Below are 23,311 nucleotides of genomic sequence, written 5' to 3'. Positions count from 1 at the left end.
GAGAAAATATAAAAATGCAGTAAATGAAGCAGGCAAAAAGGAATACAATCGTCTCAAAAATGAGATCGACAGGAAGTGCAAAGTGGCTAAGCAGGGATGGCTAGAGAACAAATGTAAGGATGTAGAGGCTTGTCTCACTAGGGGTAAGATAGATATTGCCTACAGGAAAATTAAAGAGACCTTTTGAGAGAAGAGAACCACTTGTACGAATATCAAGAGCTCAGATGGCAACCCAGTTCTAAGCAAAGAAGGGAAGGCAGAAAGGTGGAAGGAGTATATAGAGGGTCTATACAAGGGCGATGTACTTGAGGACAATATTATGGAAATGGAAGAGGATGTAGATGAAGATAAAATGGGAGATACGATACTGCGTGAAGAGTTTGACAGAGCACTGAAAGACCTGAGTCGAAACAAGGCCCCCGGAGTAGACAACATTCCATTGGAACTACTGACTGCCTTGGGAGAGGCAGTCCTGACAAAACTCTACCATCTGGTGAGCAAGATGTATGAAACAGGCGAAATACCCTCAGACTTCAAGAAGAATATAATAGTTCCAATCCCAAAGAAAGCAGGTGTTGACAGATGTGAAAATTACCGAACAATCAGTTTAATAAGCCACAGCTGCAAAATACTAACACGAATTCTTTACAGACGAATGGAAAAACTGGTAGAAGCGGACCTCGGGGAAGATCAGTTTGGATTCCGTAGAAATGTTGGAACACGTGAGGCAATACTGACCTTACGACTTATCTTAGAAGAAAGATTAAGGAAAGGCAAACCTACGTTTCTAGCATTTGTAGACTTAGAGAAAGCTTTTGACAATGTTGACTGGAATACTCTCTTCCAAATTCTAAAGGTGGCAGGGGTAAAATACAGGGAGCGAAAGGCTATTTACAATTTGTACAGAAACCAGATGGCAGTTATAAGAGTCGAGCGACATGAAAGGGAAGCAGTGGTTGGGAAGGGAGTAAGACAGGGTTGTAGCCTCTCCCCGATGCTATTCAATCTGTATATTGAGCAAGCAGTAAAGGAAACAAAAGAAAAATTCGGAGTAGGTATTAAAATCCATGGAGAAGAAATAAAAACTTTGAGGTTCGCCGATGACATTGTAATTCTGTCAGAGACAGCAAAGGACTTGAAAGAGCAGTTGAACGGAATGGATGGTGTCTTGAAGGGAGGATATAAGATGAACATCAACAAAAGCAAAACGAGGATAATGGAATGTAGTCGAATTAAGTCGGGTGATGTTGAGGGTATTAGAGTAGGAAGTGAGACACTTAAAGTAGTAAAGGAATTTTGCTATTTGGGGAGCAAAATAACTGATGCTGGTCGAAGTAGAGAGGATATAAAATGTAGACTGGCAATGGCAAGGAAAGCGTTTCTGAAGAAGAGAAATTTGTTATCTATACAAAGACAGTAACTTGTTCTCGAAAGAACAGTTATTGTTGATGACCGTGCAGCTTTCCCCTGAAATAAATTATGACTAACTGACAACCTCAGCTGCTGACAGCGGGGCACACATTTTCAGCTGTCCACATCGAGGTATAACAACAACACCTGTCAGCAGCTGAGGTTGTCAGTTAGTCATAATTTATTTCAGGGGAAAGCTGCACGGTCATCAACAATAACTGTTCTTTCGAGAACAAGTTACTGTCTTTGTATATATAGTAAAGGCTACCCAGTCATTGACCTTTGTCTGTGCGAATGCGCACAGGTTGCCCAAACTCTTACGGGAATCGCCAGCGCGTGCGCGAGTAATGAGTGGGTGGGCAAATGTCTATAAGGTACAATACATATGTAGAATTGTGGACAGTTGGGAATGTGAGTCTCACGGGAAGCGTGCAAGGAATAAGTCCCTGCAGTCGCGCTATTCATCTGTGTCCTCGGTGGCTCAGATGGTTAGAGCGTCTGCCATGTAAGCAGGAGATCCCGGGTTCGAGTCCCGGTCGGGGCACACATTTTCAGCTGTCCACATCGAGGTATAACAACAACACCTGTCAGCAGCTGAGGTTGTCAGTTAGTCATAATTTATTTCAGGGGAAAGCTGCACGGTCATCAACAATAACTGTTCTTTCGAGAACAAGTTACTGTCTTTGTATATATAGTAAAGGCTACCCAGTCATTGACCTTTGTCTGTGCGAATGCGCACAGGTTGCCCAAACTCTTACGGGAATCGCCAGCGCGTGCGCGAGTAATGAGTGGGTGGGCAAATGTCTATAAGGTACAATACATATGTAGAATTGTGGACAGTTGGGAATGTGAGTCTCACGGGAAGCGTGCAAGGAATAAGTCCCTGCAGTCGCGCTATTCATCTGTGTCCTCGGTGGCTCAGATGGTTAGAGCGTCTGCCATGTAAGCAGGAGATCCCGGGTTCGAGTCCCGGTCGGGGCACACATTTTCAGCTGTCCACATCGAGGTATAACAACAACACCTGTCAGCAGCTGAGGTTGTCAGTTAGTCATAATTTATTTCAGGGGAAAGCTGCACGGTCATCAACAATAACTGTTCTTTCGAGAACAAGTTACTGTCTTTGTATATATAGTAAAGGCTACCCAGTCATTGACCTTTGTCTGTGCGAATGCGCACAGGTTGCCCAAACTCTTACGGGAATCGCCAGCGCGTGCGCGAGTAATGAGTGGGTGGGCAAATGTCTATAAGGTACAATACATATGTAGAATTGTGGACAGTTGGGAATGTGAGTCTCACGGGAAGCGTGCAAGGAATAAGTCCCTGCAGTCGCGCTATTCATCTGTGTCCTCGGTGGCTCAGATGGTTAGAGCGTCTGCCATGTAAGCAGGAGATCCCGGGTTCGAGTCCCGGTCGGGGCACACATTTTCAGCTGTCCACATCGAGGTATAACAACAACACCTGTCAGCAGCTGAGGTTGTCAGTTAGTCATAATTTATTTCAGGGGAAAGCTGCACGGTCATCAACAATAACTGTTCTTTCGAGAACAAGTTACTGTCTTTGTATATATAGTAAAGGCTACCCAGTCATTGACCTTTGTCTGTGCGAATGCGCACAGGTTGCCCAAACTCTTACGGGAATCGCCAGCGCGTGCGCGAGTAATGAGTGGGTGGGCAAATGTCTATAAGGTACAATACATATGTAGAATTGTGGACAGTTGGGAATGTGAGTCTCACGGGAAGCGTGCAAGGAATAAGTCCCTGCAGTCGCGCTATTCATCTGTGTCCTCGGTGGCTCAGATGGTTAGAGCGTCTGCCATGTAAGCAGGAGATCCCGGGTTCGAGTCCCGGTCGGGGCACACATTTTCAGCTGTCCACATCGAGGTATAACAACAACACCTGTCAGCAGCTGAGGTTGTCAGTTAGTCATAATTTATTTCAGGGGAAAGCTGCACGGTCATCAACAATAACTGTTCTTTCGAGAACAAGTTACTGTCTTTGTATATATAGTAAAGGCTACCCAGTCATTGACCTTTGTCTGTGCGAATGCGCACAGGTTGCCCAAACTCTTACGGGAATCGCCAGCGCGTGCGCGAGTAATGAGTGGGTGGGCAAATGTCTATAAGGTACAATACATATGTAGAATTGTGGACAGTTGGGAATGTGAGTCTCACGGGAAGCGTGCAAGGAATAAGTCCCTGCAGTCGCGCTATTCATCTGTGTCCTCGGTGGCTCAGATGGTTAGAGCGTCTGCCATGTAAGCAGGAGATCCCGGGTTCGAGTCCCGGTCGGGGCACACATTTTCAGCTGTCCACATCGAGGTATAACAACAACACCTGTCAGCAGCTGAGGTTGTCAGTTAGTCATAATTTATTTCAGGGGAAAGCTGCACGGTCATCAACAATAACTGTTCTTTCGAGAACAAGTTACTGTCTTTGTATATATAGTAAAGGCTACCCAGTCATTGACCTTTGTCTGTGCGAATGCGCACAGGTTGCCCAAACTCTTACGGGAATCGCCAGCGCGTGCGCGAGTAATGAGTGGGTGGGCAAATGTCTATAAGGTACAATACATATGTAGAATTGTGGACAGTTGGGAATGTGAGTCTCACGGGAAGCGTGCAAGGAATAAGTCCCTGCAGTCGCGCTATTCATCTGTGTCCTCGGTGGCTCAGATGGTTAGAGCGTCTGCCATGTAAGCAGGAGATCCCGGGTTCGAGTCCCGGTCGGGGCACACATTTTCAGCTGTCCACATCGAGGTATAACAACAACACCTGTCAGCAGCTGAGGTTGTCAGTTAGTCATCATTTAAATTTGTTATCATCGAGTATAGATTTAAGTGTCAGGAAGTCATTTCTGAAAGTATTTGTATGGAGTGTAGCCATGTATGGAAGTGAAACATGGACGGTAAATAATTTGGACAAGAAGAGAATAGAAGCTTTCGAAATGTGGTGCTACAGAAGAATGCTGAAGATTAGATGGGTAGATCACATAACTAATGAGGAGGTACTGAATAGGATTGGGGAGAAGAGGAGTTTGTGGCACAACTTGACCAGAAGAAGGGATCGGTTGGTAGGACATGTTCTGAGGCATCAAGGGATCACCAATTTAGTATTGGAGGGCAGCGTTTTAGGCTCTGAGCACTATGGGACTTAACTTCTAAGGTCATCAGTCCCCTAGAACTTAGAACTACTTAAACCTAACTAACCTAAGGACATCACACACATCCATGCCAGAAGCAGGATTCGAACCTGCGACCGTAGCGGTCGCGCGGTTCCAGACTGTAGCGCCGTTAACCGCTTGGCCACCCCGGCCGGCTGGAGGGCAGCGTGGAGGGTAAAAATCGTAGGGGGAGACCAAGAGATGAACACACTAAACAGATTCAGAAGGATGTAGGTTGCAGTAGGTACTGGGAGATGAAGAAGCTTGCACAGGATAGAGTAGCATGGAGAGCTGCATCAAACCAGTCTCAGGACTGAAGACCACAACAACAACAACAACAACAACAGTCCACGAACCCACGCGAATTTTAATGGTTGCGAAAACACACTTGACCTCTTAGCCACAAACAATCCAGAGCTGATAGATAGCATCATGACTGATACAGGGATTAGTGATCACAAGGTCCTTGTAGCTAGGCTCAATACCGTTTCTTCCAAATCCACCAGAAACAAACGCAAAATAATTTTATTTAAAAAAACTGGGGAAAGTGTCACTAGAAGCCTTCCTAAGAGACAATCTCCATTCCTTGCGAACTGACTATGCAAATGTAGACGAGATGTGGCTCAAATTCAAAGATATAGTAGCAACAGCAATTGAGAGATTCATACCTCATAAATTGGTAAGAGATGGAACTGATCCCCCGTGGTACACAAAATAGGTACGAACTCTGTTGCAGAGGCAACGGAAAAAGCATGCGAAGTTCAGAAGAACGCGAAATCCCGAAGATTGGCTAAAATTTACAGACGCGCGAAATTTGGCGCGGACTTCAATGCGAGATGCCTTTAATAGGTTCCACAACGAAACATTGTCTCGAAATTTGGTAGAAAATCCGAAGAAATTCTGGTCGTATGTAAAGTACACAAGCGGCAAGACGCAGTCAATACCTTCGCTGCGCAGTGCCGATGGTACTGTTACCGACGACTGTGCCGCTAAAGCGGAGTTATTGAACGCAGTTTTCCGAAATTCCTTCACCAGGGAAGATGAATGGAATATTCCAGAATTTGAAACACGAACAGCTGCTAGCATGAGTTTCTTAGAAGTAGATACCTTAGGGGTTGCGAAGCAACTCAAATCGCTTGATACGGACAAGTCTTCAGGTCCAGTTTGTATACCGATTAGGTTCCTTTCAGATTACGCTGATACAATAGCTCCCTACTTAGCACTCATATACAATCGCTCGCTCACCGATAGATCTGTACCTACAGATTGGAAAATTGCGCAGGTCGCACCAGTGTTTAAGAAGGGTAGTAGGAGTAATCCATCAAACTACAGACCTATATCATTGACGTCGGTTTGCAGTAGGGTTTTGGAGCATATACTGTATTCAAACATTATGAATCACTTCGAAGGGAACGATCTATTGATACGTAATCAGCATGGTTTCAGAAAACATCGTTCTTGTGCAACGCAGCTAGCTCTTTATTCGCACGAAGTAATGGCCGCTATCGACAGGGGATCTCAAGTTGATTCCGTACTTCTAGATTTCCGGAAAGCTTTTGGCACCGTTCCTCACAAGCGACTTCTAATCAAGCTGCGGGCCTATGGGGTATCGTCTCAGTTGTGCGACTGGATTCGTGATTTCCTGTCAGGAAGGTCGCAGTTCGTAGTAATAGACGGCAAATCATCGAGTAAAACTGAAGTGATATCAGGTGTTCCCCAGGGAAGCGTCGTGGGACCTCTGCTGTTCCTCATCTATATAAATGACCTGGGTGACAATCTGAGCAGTTCTCTTAGGTTGCTCGCACATGATGCTGTAATTTACCGTCTAGTAAGGTCATCCGAAGACCAGTATCAGTTGCAAAGCGATTTAGAAAAGATTGCTGTATGGTGTGGCAGGTGGCAGTTGACGCTAAATAACGAAAAGTGTGAGGCGATACACATGAGTTCCAAAAGAAATCCGTTGGAATTCGATTACTCGATAAATAGTACAATTCTCAAGGCTGTCAATTCAACTAAGTACCTGGGTGTTAAAATTACGAACAACTTCAGTTGGAAAGACCACATAGATAATATTGTGGGGAAGGCGAGCCAAAGGTTGCGTTTCATTGGCAGGACACTTAGAAGATGCAACAAGTCCACTAAAGAGACAGATTACACTACACTCGTTCGTCCTCCGTTAGAATATTGCTGCGCGGTGTGGGATCCTTACCAGGTGGGATTGACGGAGGACATCGAAAGGGTGCAAAAAAGGGCAGCTCGTTTTGTATTATCACGTAGTAGGGGAGAGAGTGTGGCAGATACGATACGCGAATTGGGATGGAAGTCATTACAACAAAGACGTTTTTCGTCGCGGCGAGATCTATTTACGAAATTTCAGTCACCAACTTTCTCTTCCGAATGCGAAAATATTTTGTTGAGCCCAACCTACATAGGTAGGAATGATCATAAAAATAAAATAAGAGAAATCAGAGCTCGAACAGAAAGGTTTAGGTGTTCGTTTTTCCCGCGCACTGTTCGGGAATGGTAGAGAGATAGTATGATTGTGGTTCGACGAACCCTCTGCCAAGCACTTAAATGTGAATTGCAGAGTAGTCATGTAGATGTAGATGTAGATGAAACCGGTAGTCTTCGTCCACAAGTAATTGACTGAGCTCATTCTAAGACAAGACCTACTCCACAAAAAGAGGACGCTATTCTTGAAACCGTTCACCAATCACCTCGGTGAAGTACTCGTGATACTGCTGGGCTGTTCCAGATATTTCAAAGACTGGTTGTTGAAGTGTTGCACAACGAAGAACTACATCCACATCATTACACATTAACTTAACACCAGCGCCCAGAAGCCCACATACGGCGGCTAGTTTTTGAATGGCTTTTGTACAAATTGGCTGATTACGAACATTTTATAAATAATTTGATATGGACTGATTAATCTACCTTCACTTCTGAAGGTATTTTGAAACTGCACAACAGACATTGTTGGTCAGAACACAGCCCACATGTCACCCGTGAACATGGCTTTCAGGCACGCTTTGGCATAAACCTATGGGTTGGAATCGTGGGAAGAGTGCTTTTGGGCCCTTACCTATTGCCGGACAAGTTGAATGTGCCCGTGTATTGACGTTTCTTTGCAATACTTTGCCTGCTGCATTAGAAAACGTTCCACTTGGTGTTCGATGACAGTTATGTCCCGGACTCCATATTCTCCGGACCTGAGTCCACAAAAATTTTATTTGTAGGGGCACTTAAAGGAACAAGTTTATAGTACTTCACTCATGGATGTACACGACCTAGTAGCTCGCTTACATGGCGCTTCGGCAATGCTGGATGTAGGTGTGTTGCGAAGTAAACTAGTATAATCTACCTATTGTGTTTTTTGTACCTCATTGGATAAGGACGATGTTACTGGCTCCAATAATATTTGCTACTGGCTTTATTTGTGTCATGGACAAAAAAGTTGTCACCTACATCTGTAAGAAATGTGGAAATTTGTGGTAAGGTCTTATGGAAGCAAACTGCAGAGGTCATCGGTCCCTAAGCTTAGTCACTACTTAATCTAACTTAAACTAACTTACACTAAGGAGAATACACACCCTTTTCCGAGGGAGGACTCGAACCTCCGACGGGAGGAGCCGCGCGGACCGTGACAAGGCGCCTGAGACCATGCGGGTACCCCGCGCGGCACATTTGTAAGAGGTTCATGTTATGTCTAAATGTTTAAATAAAGATAACGGCAACAGAAATAAATACACAAGATAACGCATTGTGAAGATGTGAACTGGATACAATTTGATGCTTTAACTGAAAAAAAAAATGTTTGGTGCGAACGCGACTTGAACGTCGGTGAGTCTGCGTATTCGTTCCCTACCTCGTCCCACTGAGTTAATGGGACAGCTGCATCTCAGTGCAGCGTTCATGCTAACTGTTCTTCGTCACGCGACGCACAGTTAAGGCGTTGCCAGAGCCTCACTTTTTAAATCGCATTTCTGTTAAACCGGGTCTAGGTTATGTTAGATATGCTTTTATCTTGCATTGGGATGAGGAATTGCATGCCTCTGCCAAGTGTTGTGTCTTTTCTTCAGCCTGTATGACGCAGCACACAATGCCAGCCACTGGACTCGCATTCGGGAGGACGACAGTTCAAACCCGCGTCCGGACATCCTGATGAATGTTTTCTGTGATTTTCCTAAAGCGCTTCAGGCAAAGGTCGTGATGGTCCCTTTGAAAAGGCACGGCCGATTTCCTTCCCCATCCTCGCCTGAGGCTAAATTTACACTGCCCGCTGCCGGCCGCTGGTGGCCGAGCGGTTCTGGCGCTACAGTCTGGAACCGCGCGACCGCTACGGTCGCAGGTTCGAATCCTGCCTCGGGCATGGATGTGTGTGTTGTCCTTAGGTTAGTTAGGTTTAAGTAGTTCTAAGTTCTAGGGGACTGATGACCTCAGCAGTTGAGTCCCATAGTGCTCAGAGCCATTTGAACCATTTTTTACACTGCCCGCGATGCGATGCCGAGCCGAGCGGAGCGATGAAGCGCTGAAATCGCGTGACAATGGGCAGGATTGGTTTAACAGTGGCAACAGAGCGGTGCCCGTTTAGACTGCAGGCTGGGCCGAGCGATGTGATGCGATGCGGTGCGATGCGATGACTCCGCTGTAGTCGCAACCGAGTTTGCGTTTCGCGCGAGTGTTTGGAGCGATTGCTTGTTTGCGCTTGCGTCTGTATTGCTTGCTTGCGATGGACGTCGAAAGACTAATTAACAATGTGCTTGAACGCCCTGTGTTGTGTGACCAGAAAAATAAATATTACCACAATAGGGATTTTGTTCGTCAAGCATGGAATGAAATAGCTGAAGATTGTGGAACAGACAGTAAGTACAAAAAAGTAAAATAAAAGACTCCAAGAAATAAGTAACACCAACAACTTCGTTTATTTTCTAATTTTAATCGTGTATAGATACTATTACAGTATTTTGATAATGAAATGACGTTCACGATAGTTGCAGTATTTGATAATTTCGACATGAAATGTATTTGCATTAATGACTGTTGGCATAGTTTTTGAAGGCCTCTCTGACATTCCTCGCTTTTCTTGAAGCACTACTGTTTGCTCTGTCATTTTGGAAGTATGCTGCTAAAGCACTGTGTTCTGTTATGTCCTGGTCAATAGACAATTGAAGGGAAATGTCAGGCCCATCTTTATCGATTATTATATTGTGCAAGACGCTGATGCACTGAATAATAATGTCTGCATGTTCTACAGAAGTTTCAATTTCTTTTGGAGAAGACGCCACTTGCTGGCCATAATTCCGAAAGTGCGTTCCACCACCGTTCTAGCCCTCGACAGCCTCCTGTTAAATAACCTCTCTTCCTCAGTCAGTGACAGTCCAGGGAAGGGGCGCATTAAGTTTTCCAGTAGTGGAAAGGCTTCATCTCCAACCAACACTAATGGAGCTTTTACTGAAGTACCTGGTAGTTCTTTCAGCGGAGGCCAGTTTTCAGTTTCGTTCAAAATATTATTGTACAAGTTACTTGCTCTAAATGTGCCACCATCTGATTGCTTGCCATAGCCTCCAGTGTCAACTGCTATTAATCTGCAGTTAGCATCGGCTACAGCTAGTAAAGCAAGCGAAAGATATTTTTTGTAATTGTAATACATTGTCCCAGAATGAGGGGGACATTTAACCCGAACATGCTTACCATCAATGGCCCCCACACAATTTGGAAAATTCCAGTTGGCATACATGTGTTTTGCAACGGTTTGAAGCAGTGGTATAGTAGGAGAAGGCAGGTGTACAGGGCTCAGAATTTCACATATTGTGGCGCACGTTTCATGCACACATTGTGCGAGTGTAGTTAGACCCATCCGAAACGACTGTGCCAGTGCATGGAAAGACATCCCAACCGACAAATATCTGAAAAAGAATGAAATGAGCGTAATTGATGGATGTGTAGGATCTCCATTTACAGTTAATGTGCTAAGGACAAAAAATATATTAAGTAAATTATTTACGCATATTTTCACGTCTATATTTTCAGGCGAGGTACTGAAGAATAAATGGAAGAACCTACGTGACACTTTCCGCTCTGAACACAAAAAAACTGGTGCTGAACTTTCAGGAGACGAAGGTGGCATGCCGCCTATCCAACCCAATTGGCCGTGGTACGAGCTAATGACCTTCCTGACTGACATAATGACGCCACGGAAGACGAAGACTGATGTTCATCACAGTAAAAGAACAGCATCGCAACACGACGACGCACACGACGACGTACCATTCTCACCAGCTCTTACAGAGAGAGAGAATGTTTCACCAGTCTTCAAGACTGTCTGTAAGTGCAGAGGGTAGCGTTTTGATGCCTCCTCGCTCACCCACCCTACACACAAACCAAAACAAGAGATCCAAGAAATCGACAAACTCTGAGTTGCTAAATATAGAGAAGCAAAAGTTGAAGCTAATTGAGCAACAAATGTCGAAATCAGAAATGCAAGATGACAGCTATCATTTTGTAGTGAGTTTGCTGCCAGAAATGCGAAAACTATCACCAGCACCTCACTTGAGAGTCAGGATAAAAATTCAGCAGGTTCGTTGATGTCACCCTATGCACCTGAAAATCCAGTTGAAGTCGTAATTGCTGGAAATCCGAAGAATGAAATAGTCATTTCTGAAATTCAACCTGATGACATTGTTATTTCAAGCCACCAAGATTCTGAAAACTTTGATACTTAAGTGAGTGAACTGTAATATATTTTATTTCTCATTGTCATTTACGTCAAAATTTATTAAAAGAAAGTTTGAATCTATCACAATTTGTAAATTTTTCATAATAAAATGATTGCTGTAAACTTAATATTGTGTACTTACCCGATGGTGATCATAACTTTCTCTTCAGGGGTAATAGCCATTCTGAAATTTGTGTTTTGCTTCTGTAATCTATTTGAAACAGACGACACAATATAATCAAATGTCTCTGTACTCATTCTGAAATAATTCCAAAATTTATCCTCATCTTTTCTCAAGTCACTGTACAAATGATGAAATCCTCCTAAAGCCCTCCTCTCCTTGTTGATTTCATGCACCCATTCACGACTGCGTTGAATTCTCAGAGCACTGTTTTCTAATAAAAAAGAATTTACTGGGTCGAGGAAACACGACGTCGTGCCGAGACTGCTCAATTGCTGGCCAGATCGCGCGCGCGCTGTATCGTGTGCAATGTGAACGCTCCATCGCATTGCATCGCTTTGGCCAATATGCCTCGCATCGCGTCGCGTCGCGTCGCATCGCATCGCAGTCAGTGTAAACGTACACTGATACCGATGGAACCGATGACTTCACTGTTTGGTCCCCCTCCCCCGACTCAGCCAACCAGCCAACAATGTCAGCCGGGTGGCAGCCGGACTGGTAAGTCCTGGACGCCTGCTGGCGAGCCGGAATGTAAGAAACATTGTTTGCCCGCTTTCAGAGCGCCGGTTGACGCGCTGCGTGACATAATTGAGACGCACGGCTTGTATTCTTTCTCAAACGATTTTGTAGGAAATAATACATAAAAATTGTATTTTTACGTTACTCATAGCCTTATAAATCAGCTTCTTGGTGAAGCGCCCATCATTTCGTTAATGATCAGATTTACTGTGATAATGCCCTTAAAACACTGCGAGAAATCCCAAAAGCTTGCAATGAAAAATAGGATGGCTATGACTTTCCGTTTGGTGCGTATTACATCAAGCATTGCTGCATATGAACTGTAGCTAACACACTGAATTTTTCTTTAATTTTGGGAGGAAGTCTCTATCCGTCACCTATATCGAGAAAATTTATTTTACATAGCGCACTCACTTCCAATAGCGCTCTCAAAATGAAATTTTCATAACATCCGTGATATCCCATAAAAAGTTTGAGATGTCGAAACCAGATCTGGGCAAATTATAGCATGCAATGAGGAGAGTATTTTGCCATATGGTTAAAATGCGTAACTTCATTATCCATAACGTTATTCAAGTAACTACGGATTATTTCAGTGAAACAATGTAGTTTTGAAGGGCCATCAATAGCTGGTTGAACAAGATTTGCTGTAGGTTTTGCAGCAATATAAATTAAGAAATTACACATTTTTTTTATACCGAGTATATGCTTTTTTGTAAGTTATTGACATGACTTGCCCTCAGTTCCTCATTTAATAAAGCAGTGTTTCAGTCTTCTGTAACAGTTGCATCTTCTAACAACCCTACCACAACAAAGGTCAAAAATTGATTATGATTGTAGTGTTGCTCACGCTGCTAAATATTGCATTTTCGGGCAACAACAAAGTTATATTATGTGGCAGGTGTCATTAGAGCACAGTTGATAAAGTCATTTCATGTAATAATGAATAAACTAGGCACTCATCTTTTCGTGTTTCCCACGCTGGTCTCGTTGTGAACTCATGGCTCAATCGTCGAAAATCTAGGTAGTGATGATTTCAAGCTCGGATGCAAAGAGGCCTAGGTGTTATTCTGCGATATTCAAAAGTTTTATAGATGTGTTTCATAAACCATTCTTGAAGATTAAACTTTTGCAAGTTAGGACAATGGTGATGTGAAAAAGTAATCAGCACTCCGAATTTAAGTTACACTTCTTTTTTATTACTTTTGCTGCAATATCACGTAACTCGTTCCAAAACATCACTTCACAATATAAAACATACTTGAAAATATCTTCCTCACTGTTAAAGTTTACATTTCATAAACTGACTACAATTTGCGTCTTTTTAACATGACGACCAAAGCTTGACTCTCTAATAACCGCTTACGCGCCCAAAAATCAGAGTTACAAGTACGTCAAAGACCATAGTGACAAAAGAAAGAATACACATACGAATAATATCATTGAAATATATACATATCGATGTATCGAAATACCTCTACATTAATTAAATCAAATCTGAATGTTGTCACAGAAATATGTTAACTATTTTACAGAAAAACAGTAGAATATTGCTGGTATCGAGAGGTTGAGGTGAGGTGCCGTAATGGTTACGTAATTCAAGTACCATTACAATCTGCACTCGTGTTAGTTAGGTGACATCGTGTAAACGTGGTAGTGTTTTGCCAGAAGAAGCAAATTTTAACATGGCAACATAAAATTGTAGGTGTTACTAAAACTTCGCCACTGATGACAATTCTCTGAAGGTAAAGAGGCGAAAATAGATCGCTGCTTTTTTTTCTTTTGCAGCGGAATACTGTAACCTAGTGTGTTTTTAATAATGAACAGGTGTTATTGAAACTTACCAAAGAAAAAGCAGAACTTCTTGAACAACTAGAGATAGAACGCACGTATTCGCAGGATGTGTACATTAATATGTTCTGCCGAAATGATCAGCATTTCAGTCCCTTCGGTTCAGCATGTGTGCTGTTGCCTAATAGCCACAGAGTCCATCACGGGCTTGTTCCACGTTTGATGATATCGACACGTATAAGGCGCGAAAGGCGTATTGTAATATAGCCATTCATGCTGCATTCACATGGCTCCAAAGTTCACCTGTGGTGGTTGGCATTGAGTCACAACGCTGCACCCGTCGTTTCACCATATCCCACATATTTTCTATTGGCGACAAGTCTAGTGATTTGGGGGGCATGGTCAAAAGGCTAACATCTTGTGACACCAAGAAGGTACATGTTTGTGCAGCAACGCGTGGTCGTGCACTGTCTTGCTGAAAAATGACGTCTAGGATATTGTGCAGAAAGCGTATGGCTATGGGTCGCAGGATGTCATTCACCTAGCTCACACTGGCCACAATGCCTTGGACACGCACCAACTGTGATTTGTGGTTGTACCCAATACCACCCCACACCATAAGGCCTTGCGTTGGCGCTGTATGTCTCGTGAGAATGCAGTCACTGTGATGCCGCTCCCCCTGTCTATGGCGAACCAAAATGCGGCCATCATTCTCAAACAAACAGAACCTGGATTCTTCCGAAAACACTGTGTGATGCCATTCCTGTCCCCAGTGACGTCGTTCCACACACCATTGCCGTCTAGCATGTTTCTGCACATTCGTCAAAGGTATCTGGAGAAGTGGACGACGTGCACATAACCCATGCCGTAATAAACGGCGACGGACTGTCACCCCTGATAGTGTGCGATGTATTCCACTGTTCTACTGTTGCGCCAGAGCCGAGGAGGACATGCGACGTGACCCATCTCGTCGTGTTCTACGGCCTTCCGTGAACCATTATGCACACATCCCTTGCACTGCCGAAACACTTCATCCCACACGATCAGCAATTTCGCAGGTGGATGCATCAAATTCTCTCATGCCAATAACGCGCCCGCTTTCAAACTCTCTGGATGGACGATGCGTTTCGCACATACGTATGCGAGGCATCCTGTATGTCTGCTCAAGTCACACAGATCCATTGTCTTAGGTTTATAGCGACAACGAGAGCGGCAGGTACATTTAAACGGTAGGTGGTGTTGCTCCGCGATACCGATACTGACCTTGAACCTTAGGACCAACATAATTCAAATCCTACTTATTTCTACAGAACATATTAATGTACATGTCCTATGGATATGAACGTTCTATCTGTAGTCTTTCAATGTGTTCTATTTTTTCTGCACACGAGTGTATTTTATGTCTACACTTCAATGATATGAGAAAAATTAAAATATTTCACAGTACGCAGTGCACCATCTTTTTATTCCTGTCCCCATTCGAATGAATTATTGAACTGTTTCACCTCAAATATCTTTTGATATAATCTACTTTCATTTTGATGACCAATTGCATGAAAGGAATTAGCCTCTTTTTTGCGAATAGAACTACTCTCCTTTTTGGCTGAAGAATAATAGTTCTTCTTGAGACAATATATTTTGTAGCTCTGAAGCTGTGATATATCTGATGACTTGCAGAATCCTGTCAACTAATTGTCAAGGGAGAAATGAATTATCAGTATCTTTGAGGAACTAAAATATATCTGAGGTGAATAAGTGTAGTCCTTCATCCAAAGGATCAAAACAATGATGTGCTATGTGTGCTATTTAGTGTGATTTACTTCATAACTCTCGGTTCATTGACCTGTACAGAGAAATCTCTTTCGTGACTTTCAACACCAGTTGTTCATTATCAAAAACATGATGAGATACAGTATCCACTGAAACTGCAACAAAAGCAGAGATTTAATTGCTCCAGAGATCTTACCCGTTTTCTTCTTCAGAGAAAGGTCATCAGTAGAGAATTTTGACTAGAAACCTAATTTTTTCTTGATGCCACGTTAAAATTTGCTTCTTTTGCCGAAACACAACCATGTCTTTTCAGGCCTAGGGCGAGAGGGAACACTAACAGTACTCTGTTGCTAAGAAAGGCGTGTATCTGGAATGTGATTAAAGGAATCTTTCGAACAGATAACATCTTTGTTATGTTTCGTGAAAGTGCAGAGCACTCAGACCTACATGCCTTTTTCTCTCTCGCTCTGCATGTGAGCGCGGAAAGCATCACCTGGCTGCAGAGCCTGGGAACAGTAATGGGCGTACTTTCACAGTCACGAGAACGTTTCTGATTGGAGTTTCGTTACAGATTCAGGAGAGGGAAGTTTAAATGTTATTGTACATTCCTTTCATTGGTAATACGAGGTGGAGCTCCGACTGACTCTGGCGGTTGACGGGAAGTGAAGCACAGAACTCAGGAAGAGAGAAATAAGCAAATCCGGGAGGCTGTTAGCTCACCAGTATACTTGGAGGTAGGTTGGTCTGTTCGGCAGCAGGCAGTCTTGGACTTGGCTTGTGTACAGATCCCTGTCTTTTCACACTGACGATTTGCAGAGGTGAAGGGAAGCAGTTGACGATATACAGTACACCTGGACGTATCACGACTGATGCTGGCGCATCTTCAGCGATGGCGACGCTTCCTTTGCTGCCATGGTCATCTGTTCAGCAATGGTGAGACAGTAACGAAGTATAGTAGTCGATCTACAGTTCGTTTAGCATGGGATTGTTAGATGGTGGATGCATATGTTTGTAAGACTCATCAGAGATTACCAGAGAAGAATCTTGGGCTTTTGGCTAAGTTTCTCCTTTCCCTTGGCATCGAGTAATCCCTCATACCGGTATCAATCGAGGGAGAACTGGTAACTTACTTTTGTGTGCGATATGAAAACATTCCTTATCTTATTCCTTGTCTATTTGGTCTTTCCTCCCAGTATTTCAACTTAATATCAGTATTTTTTCTGTTTATGATGTGTTCTTGTGTACGGTCTATTTCTTTTTATAACTTGATTGGGCTAAATTTTTGTAAAGTTGAGAAAAGCCTTTTGAAACATTAAAATCGTAATATCCTGGACACTGAATTTAATTTCGTTGTTAGATTTTGCACCTTTCATTTATACGAGGGTCGTTCACAAAGTTAGTCCGGTTCTATTTCTATCCGCGGCATCGCTACGATCGCAGTTTCGAGTATGCGCGGCAGCTACTCTGACTCAAGGAGAAGACATGTACACCATTTTCAGATCTCTGCTGCCGACGTGTGCTTTGTAGTGCTTCTTTATAGTGTCAGCCGTAATTGAAAATGCCACCGTGTGTGATATCAGATCTGTGATTCGTTTTATAAATGCAAAGAAAGTTAAACCAAAGGAAATTAATCGGCAAATCTGCGAGGTTTACGGACAAAATGTTATGAGTGAATCAATGGTTAGAAGATAGGTCAGACTGTTCAATGAAGGACGTGATCAAGTGCACGATGAAGAACGAAGTGGACTCCCGTCTGCGGTTGCTGATGAACTGGTTCACACAATTGAAGAGAAGATTAAGAACAACCGTAAGTTTACATTTAGTGCCCTTGCTAAGGAAGTTCTGCAAATCTCACTATCACTAATTGATGAAATTGTTACTGAAAAACTGAAATTTCGAAAATTTTGCTCACGTTGGGTACCCAAAATTCTTGCGGAACAACACAAAAAACAACGGGTGGGCAGTGCACTTCAGTTTTTGACACGCTACAGTGAAGGAGGCGATGGTTTTCTTTCTCGGATAGTGACGGGGGATGAAACTTGGGTATCGTACGACATCCCTGAAACAAAACGGGAATCAATGGAATGGATGCACACTTCATCCTCAACGAAGGTTATGCCTAAGCAAATCATGACACCTCGAAAAGCCATGTGCACCGTTTTTGGGGCAGAAAAGTCATTTTGCTGATTGATTTCTTACCATAAGGCCAAACAATCAATGCGCATGGTTACTGCGAGACCATTAAGAAATTGCGCCGCGCAACACAGAACAAGCGCCGAGGATTTCTGTCAAACGGTGTTTTTTTTTTCCCACGATAATGCCCGACCTCACACGGATCTCTTACGGGAATTTCACTGGGACGCGTTTGATCATCCTCCGTACTGCTCGGACCTCGCTCCTAGCGACTTTCATCTCTTCTTACTCCTAAAATCTGTCCTTGGTGGTCACCACTTCAACGATGATGACGAGCTGAAAGAACATGTTACCACATGGTTGAATACAGAGGCCGCAACCTTCTATGAAGAAGTCATGCAAAAACTTGTGCAACGCCATGACAAGTGCCTACAAAATTTCGGAAGCTATGTAGAAAAGTAGTTTAGCAGTTGTAGATTTTTGTACAATAAATATTTTTTCTGTAACTGTACACGTTTGTTTTATATTACCAAACGGTACTTACTTTTTGGACATACCTCGTAGTATGTAGAGTCTCCTTTGCCAAAACTCAGTTACTAGGGCCTAGATATTACTTTAGTTTTTTAGCAATCAGGATATTGGCTAGCTTTCCCGTCGCGTGAGACGTTTATGGTAACTGGGTTCATTGGAGTGGTCTGTTTCACAAGGTTCTAGGCATGACAGGCACTCTAATCGAACTTTGCTTCGAAGCTCAGACGGCGCCTTGCAGGGAGAACTCAGTGCCTTTGAACGTGGACTAGTCACAGGAAATCACTTGAGTAACAAATACATCAGGGACATTTCAACCCTTCCAAAGCTGGCCAAGTCGACTGGTGAATACGATTCTAAAGTAGAATACGAAGAAACAATTACAGCTAAACCTAAACCAGTCAGACCCCATGTACTGACGGGCAGAGACTATCGAGCACTGCAAAGGCTGGACGTAGAAAATCGCATGAAAGCAGCGGAAGGAATCATTAGTGAGTCACAACTTGCTACCAGTAGTATATCTAGTACAATATCTGTGCGCAGGGAGTTACAAAACAAGGGGTGCAATTGTGGAGCAGCTCTTCGTAAGTCACGGTTTCTGTAGTCAGTGCTAAGGTAGCTAGAGACGGAGTAAAGAATGACGCCACTGGATAGTGGATGACTAGAAACGATTGCTTTGGAGTGGCGAATCGCGCTACACTGTGACAGTTCGATGGAAGAGTTTTGGTTTGGCGAACGTTGCCTACCACGAAGTGCAGTGCCAACAGTGAAGTGATGTTACAGTAGGGGGTTATTTTTCGTAGTTAAAGTGTAGTCCCCTTATTGCACTTATGAAAACACTAAATACGGAAGGATATGGCCACATTTTACAGCATTATATAGCCTGTACAGTAGAACAGTTCGGAGACGATGATTATTTATTTCAGTATGACAGTGCATTCTGTCATAAAGCAAAATCTGTAATGTAATTGTGGATAGTAACATTCCTGAAACGAACTGGTCTGCCCAGAGTCCCGTCTGAACCCAACAGAACACCTTTGAGTTGAGCTACAACGTCGAGTTCGCTCCAGACCCAGCGTCCAACGTCACTATCTTTTCTGGTTTCAGCTCTTGAGGAAGAATGTTCTGCCATTGTTGTTGATAATTCTTCTGGGTTATATGGCCGTGGTCCATGGAATTCTTCTATTCCTATCGTTTCGTCCAATACTACGTTGGACACTTTCAGAGGTATGGCTGGTCCTGCTGAGTCCAGCCAGCAGGACCAGCCATACCTCTGAAGATGTCCAACGTAGTATTGGACGAAACGTTAGGAATAGAAGAATTCCATGGACCACGGCCATATAACCCGGAAGAATTATCAACAACAGTACCATCCGGTCGTGAAAGCCTTCATTGTATGTTCTGCCATTCCTCCACAACAATTTAGACACCTCATTGAAAGTGTCCCTAGACAGAGTTCATGCCGTCTTGATGTCCAACAATAGGTTACCGCATACTTTTTGTCATATAGTGTATAATCAGCTGTGTGAGGGATTTTGGTAAAGCACAGAGTGACTGAGAGTTTCCTTTATTTATGTGACATGGTTTGTTGAACGTATTGTATCTATACCTTGAACCGTCCATGCCAGTGAACTTTTCAAGCCAATGACCTATGAGACTGTGTTAAGTAGGCCTACTATATTCGACAACAGCATCGCAGTAGGAAGACTAAGCACAGAGGTGAACACAGCCAGTAAGAAATAAGCAACGAATGTGAACATTAAAGCTGCCTATACTGCTGATCGTTCCCGGCACAAGTTAAAAAACTCATATCTCAATAAGGATCGCAGATATGTTTTTAGTGCCGCGCGGGATTAGCCGAGCGGTCTAGGGCACTGCAGTCATGGATTGTGCGGCTGATCCCGGCGGAGGTTCGAGTCCTCCCTCGGGCATGGGTGGGTCTGTGTTTGTCCTTAGGATAATTTAGGTTAGGTAGTGTGTAAGCTTAGGGACTGATGACCTTAGCAGTTAAGTCCCATAAGATTTCACACACATGTTTTTAGGGTCCATTCTAGCTTTGACTACTACAATATCGTGAGTGTCAGACAGTTTTCTTAAACACCATGTGTAATTACATGAAAGCGACTGGAATATACCACGACGAGCGAAAAATGTTAAATCTGGAGTGTCTACGTATAATACGAACCTCGATAACGTACGTACTCTCATTTCCTTACAGACACGATGAAGGATAATCCTGTCATTATGAGTCACCTGAACATATAAAAAGTCGCTACTAAAGGCAACAGAAGCTGTAGGAAAACTACTCTCTTCTCGGGAGAGGTTCAGCTTGGGATACTTCGAGGGGTGGAGAAATAATGAATAAAGCAGATGATTTTAAGAAGCTATTTCTTCTAATTCGATCAAAAGTTAGTTAAATTCATGTTGCCTAACCATTTAAATGACTTCAACACAAATTACGTGGAACGAGTTAGTTAATTGGCTATGTATACATGATTGATTTTTGTTTGTGGTTACATGCTGTGCATTTACAGATTAGCAATTAGCACAATGAATTGAATTTAATAAAGGTTGCATATCAACTTTTGACATTACTCATGTTTCTAGTACACATGGTAAGGTGTGAAATAGGTAAGGTTATCAGGAAGAAGCGATTTGAGATTAGGCTCAAATTTTATTTTCCTACCTGTGCGACCTTTTATGTTAAAGAGCATATGATCAATCATTATTATGGCTCCACAATGACCCACTGACCCACTGACTGCTTCAGTAGTGATTACCGAAGACATATTTTTTTCTTATAATATTGGTGCTGTAGACATTATTATTCTTGTCTAATTGTCTTAATGGTTTATTTATGGCGAATTTCGTTAGTGAGTCTCTTAGAAGAGACAGTCTAATGCGATATTTATTTTAACAATACGTGTTAACAGCGACAGCAGGCGGGACAGCGTGGTGCCGATCTACTACATCTGTATTGGCAGAGGGTACTCCCCATTCCTTTGTTTATTTATTTGCAGCATGCTCCATTAAAATATTTCTAATACTACATGTATGTATTTCTGTGTGTGTGTGTGTGTGTGTGTGTGTGTGTGTGTGTGTGTGTGTGTGCGTGTGTGTGTATGTGTGTGTGTATTTGTGTTTGTGTGTGTGGAGTGTAGTGTAGTGCAATGTTTGTGTTGTACGATGATTGTGATGATGATGATGATGATGATGATGATGAGAGAAGGGAGAGGGTGCAACCCTGTGCCGGCACGTAGTCTACTCCTCACGAATAGCATCAAGGGACCTGCGAAGTTTAACGACACTGCCGAGAGGTTTGGTATTTAAACCAGGACACTGGCGCAAAGTCAGTGGCTTAACGCCACCACCTCTCCTCTACTTGCCGCCCAAATGCTGACAGTGAGAATTTTTTCCACCACTTATGTGGTGGACCGCCACCGCACAAGCGTGCCTCACGGAGGCAGATTGGGGACTTCCCAGTATACCTTTAGTTAGGGACTGTACTCGTTGCATTCGCATATGGAGTGGGGGGGGGGGGGGGAGACTGATTGCTTAAACGTCTCTATGCGTGCTGTAATTACTCCAGTCTTGTCTTGAAGATCCCTGCGGGAGCGAATCTTAGAGGTTGTAATATACGAGTATTTCTAAATATTTCATTTACAACTTGTTCTTGAAACTTTTTATGTAGGCTTTCACGTGATTGTTTGCGTCTATCTCGAAGCTTCTGCCAGCTCAGTTTTGTTAGCATCTCTATGACACTGACCTGAGGGTCAGGCAAATCTGTGAGAAATTGTCCTGCCCTTCTTTGTATCTATTTGACATTCCCTGTTTTTCCTACATGGTGTGGGTCACACATACCTGAGTGATAGGATGGGTTGCATGAGAACCTTATAAGCAATCTCTCATGGGCACTGATTGCATGTGCCTAGTAACTCTTACCTGCTTTACCTGCTAGTGAGCCTATGTGGTCACTGCTTTTCATTCAAATTATTACACCCAGATATTTGTATGATTTGAAACCCGCCAGGTTAGCCGACCGCGCTAACGCTCTGCTTCCTGGACTCGGGTAGGTGCGCCGTCCCAGATAGAATCCGCCCGGCAGATTAACGACGAGGGCCAGTGTGCCGGCCAGTCTGGATGTAGTTTTTAGGCGGTTTTCCACATCCCCCTAGGTGAATACTGGGCTGGTCCCCACGTCTTGATCTTATATTTCCTCAAAAGTCTACCTATCTTGGCGGGCACATACCCAGCATACGGAATAAAAGCCACAAACCTAAAGGTGTCTTCAGAAGGTTCAGGTAGAGGTCTAAACTCAAAAGCATGTCGAATCTGGCGGATCGTATAGCCGTCCTTAAGATGCTGCAGTTCCTGTGGTAAATTTTCAGCATGCGAGACAGCTCGTTTAACCAAGGTACGAAGGACTCCTGTACGTTGAAAAGGTGGATGGCAACTGGCAGCATGCAAATACTTGTCGGTATGAGTCGGTTTCCTATAAACACTGTGCCCAAGAGTTCCCTCTTCTTTTCTATACTTTTATACCGCTGAAATATTGTGCTCAGATGACAGTTTGATCCGGCTGGAAACCCGACAAGAATTTGATATACTAATACGCCGAGGAAGTCTACATAGTTACATCAAGCTGCCAATCATTACACCACATTGAATCCGTACCAAGGTCCGACTGAATATTTGTACCGTATTGTTCAGAGAGTACTTCATTGTAGATGACTGAATCACCTGCGAAAAGTCTAAAGATGCTATTAATGTTGTCTGCAGAGTCATTAATACGCAACATTAACAGCAAGGGTCGGAACAACACTTCCCTGGGGCACACCTGACTTTACTTCTACGTATGTCAATGACTCTTCATCCAGTATAACACGTTCCGGCCTCACGTCAAGTTACAAATTTTACTTGATACACTGGACGACTATACTTTTGATAATCAGTGCGGGTTTGGTACTGAGTCAAGACGGGGAACACTGCATCTACCTGACTTCCTTGATCTACGGCTTTCAGGCTGTCATGTGGAGAAAGAGCTCTTGAGCTGGCTCTCGCTGCGCGGGCTCTCTGCTGCCGCCAGTACAGCAATGGCACGCAA

General features: G+C 43.4%; 6 non-coding genes across 6 annotated transcripts; all 6 read left to right on the top strand.

The window, feature by feature from the left end:
- Positions 1 to 1,880: 1,880 nt before the first annotated feature.
- Positions 1,881 to 1,954, top strand: Trnat-ugu (transfer RNA threonine (anticodon UGU)). The gene has a single exon. It is a non-coding gene; the product is annotated as a tRNA-Thr (tRNA).
- Positions 1,955 to 2,317: 363 nt separating this feature from the next.
- Trnat-ugu (transfer RNA threonine (anticodon UGU)) lies at positions 2,318 to 2,391 on the top strand. Its single transcript has one exon. It is a non-coding gene; the product is annotated as a tRNA-Thr (tRNA).
- A 363-nt stretch (positions 2,392 to 2,754) lies between these two features.
- Trnat-ugu (transfer RNA threonine (anticodon UGU)) lies at positions 2,755 to 2,828 on the top strand. Its single transcript has one exon. It is a non-coding gene; the product is annotated as a tRNA-Thr (tRNA).
- A 363-nt stretch (positions 2,829 to 3,191) lies between these two features.
- On the top strand, positions 3,192 to 3,265 carry Trnat-ugu (transfer RNA threonine (anticodon UGU)). The gene has a single exon. It is a non-coding gene; the product is annotated as a tRNA-Thr (tRNA).
- Positions 3,266 to 3,628: 363 nt separating this feature from the next.
- On the top strand, positions 3,629 to 3,702 carry Trnat-ugu (transfer RNA threonine (anticodon UGU)). Its single transcript has one exon. It is a non-coding gene; the product is annotated as a tRNA-Thr (tRNA).
- Positions 3,703 to 4,065: 363 nt separating this feature from the next.
- Trnat-ugu (transfer RNA threonine (anticodon UGU)) lies at positions 4,066 to 4,139 on the top strand. Its single transcript has one exon. It is a non-coding gene; the product is annotated as a tRNA-Thr (tRNA).
- Positions 4,140 to 23,311: the final 19,172 nt, after the last annotated feature.

Source organism: Schistocerca nitens, chromosome 1 (assembly GCF_023898315.1).
Source record: "Schistocerca nitens isolate TAMUIC-IGC-003100 chromosome 1, iqSchNite1.1, whole genome shotgun sequence".
NCBI lineage: Eukaryota > Metazoa > Arthropoda > Insecta > Orthoptera > Acrididae > Schistocerca > Schistocerca nitens.
The sequence above is the reverse complement of the archived record's forward strand: the minus strand, read 5'-3'. Positions and strand labels throughout refer to the sequence as shown.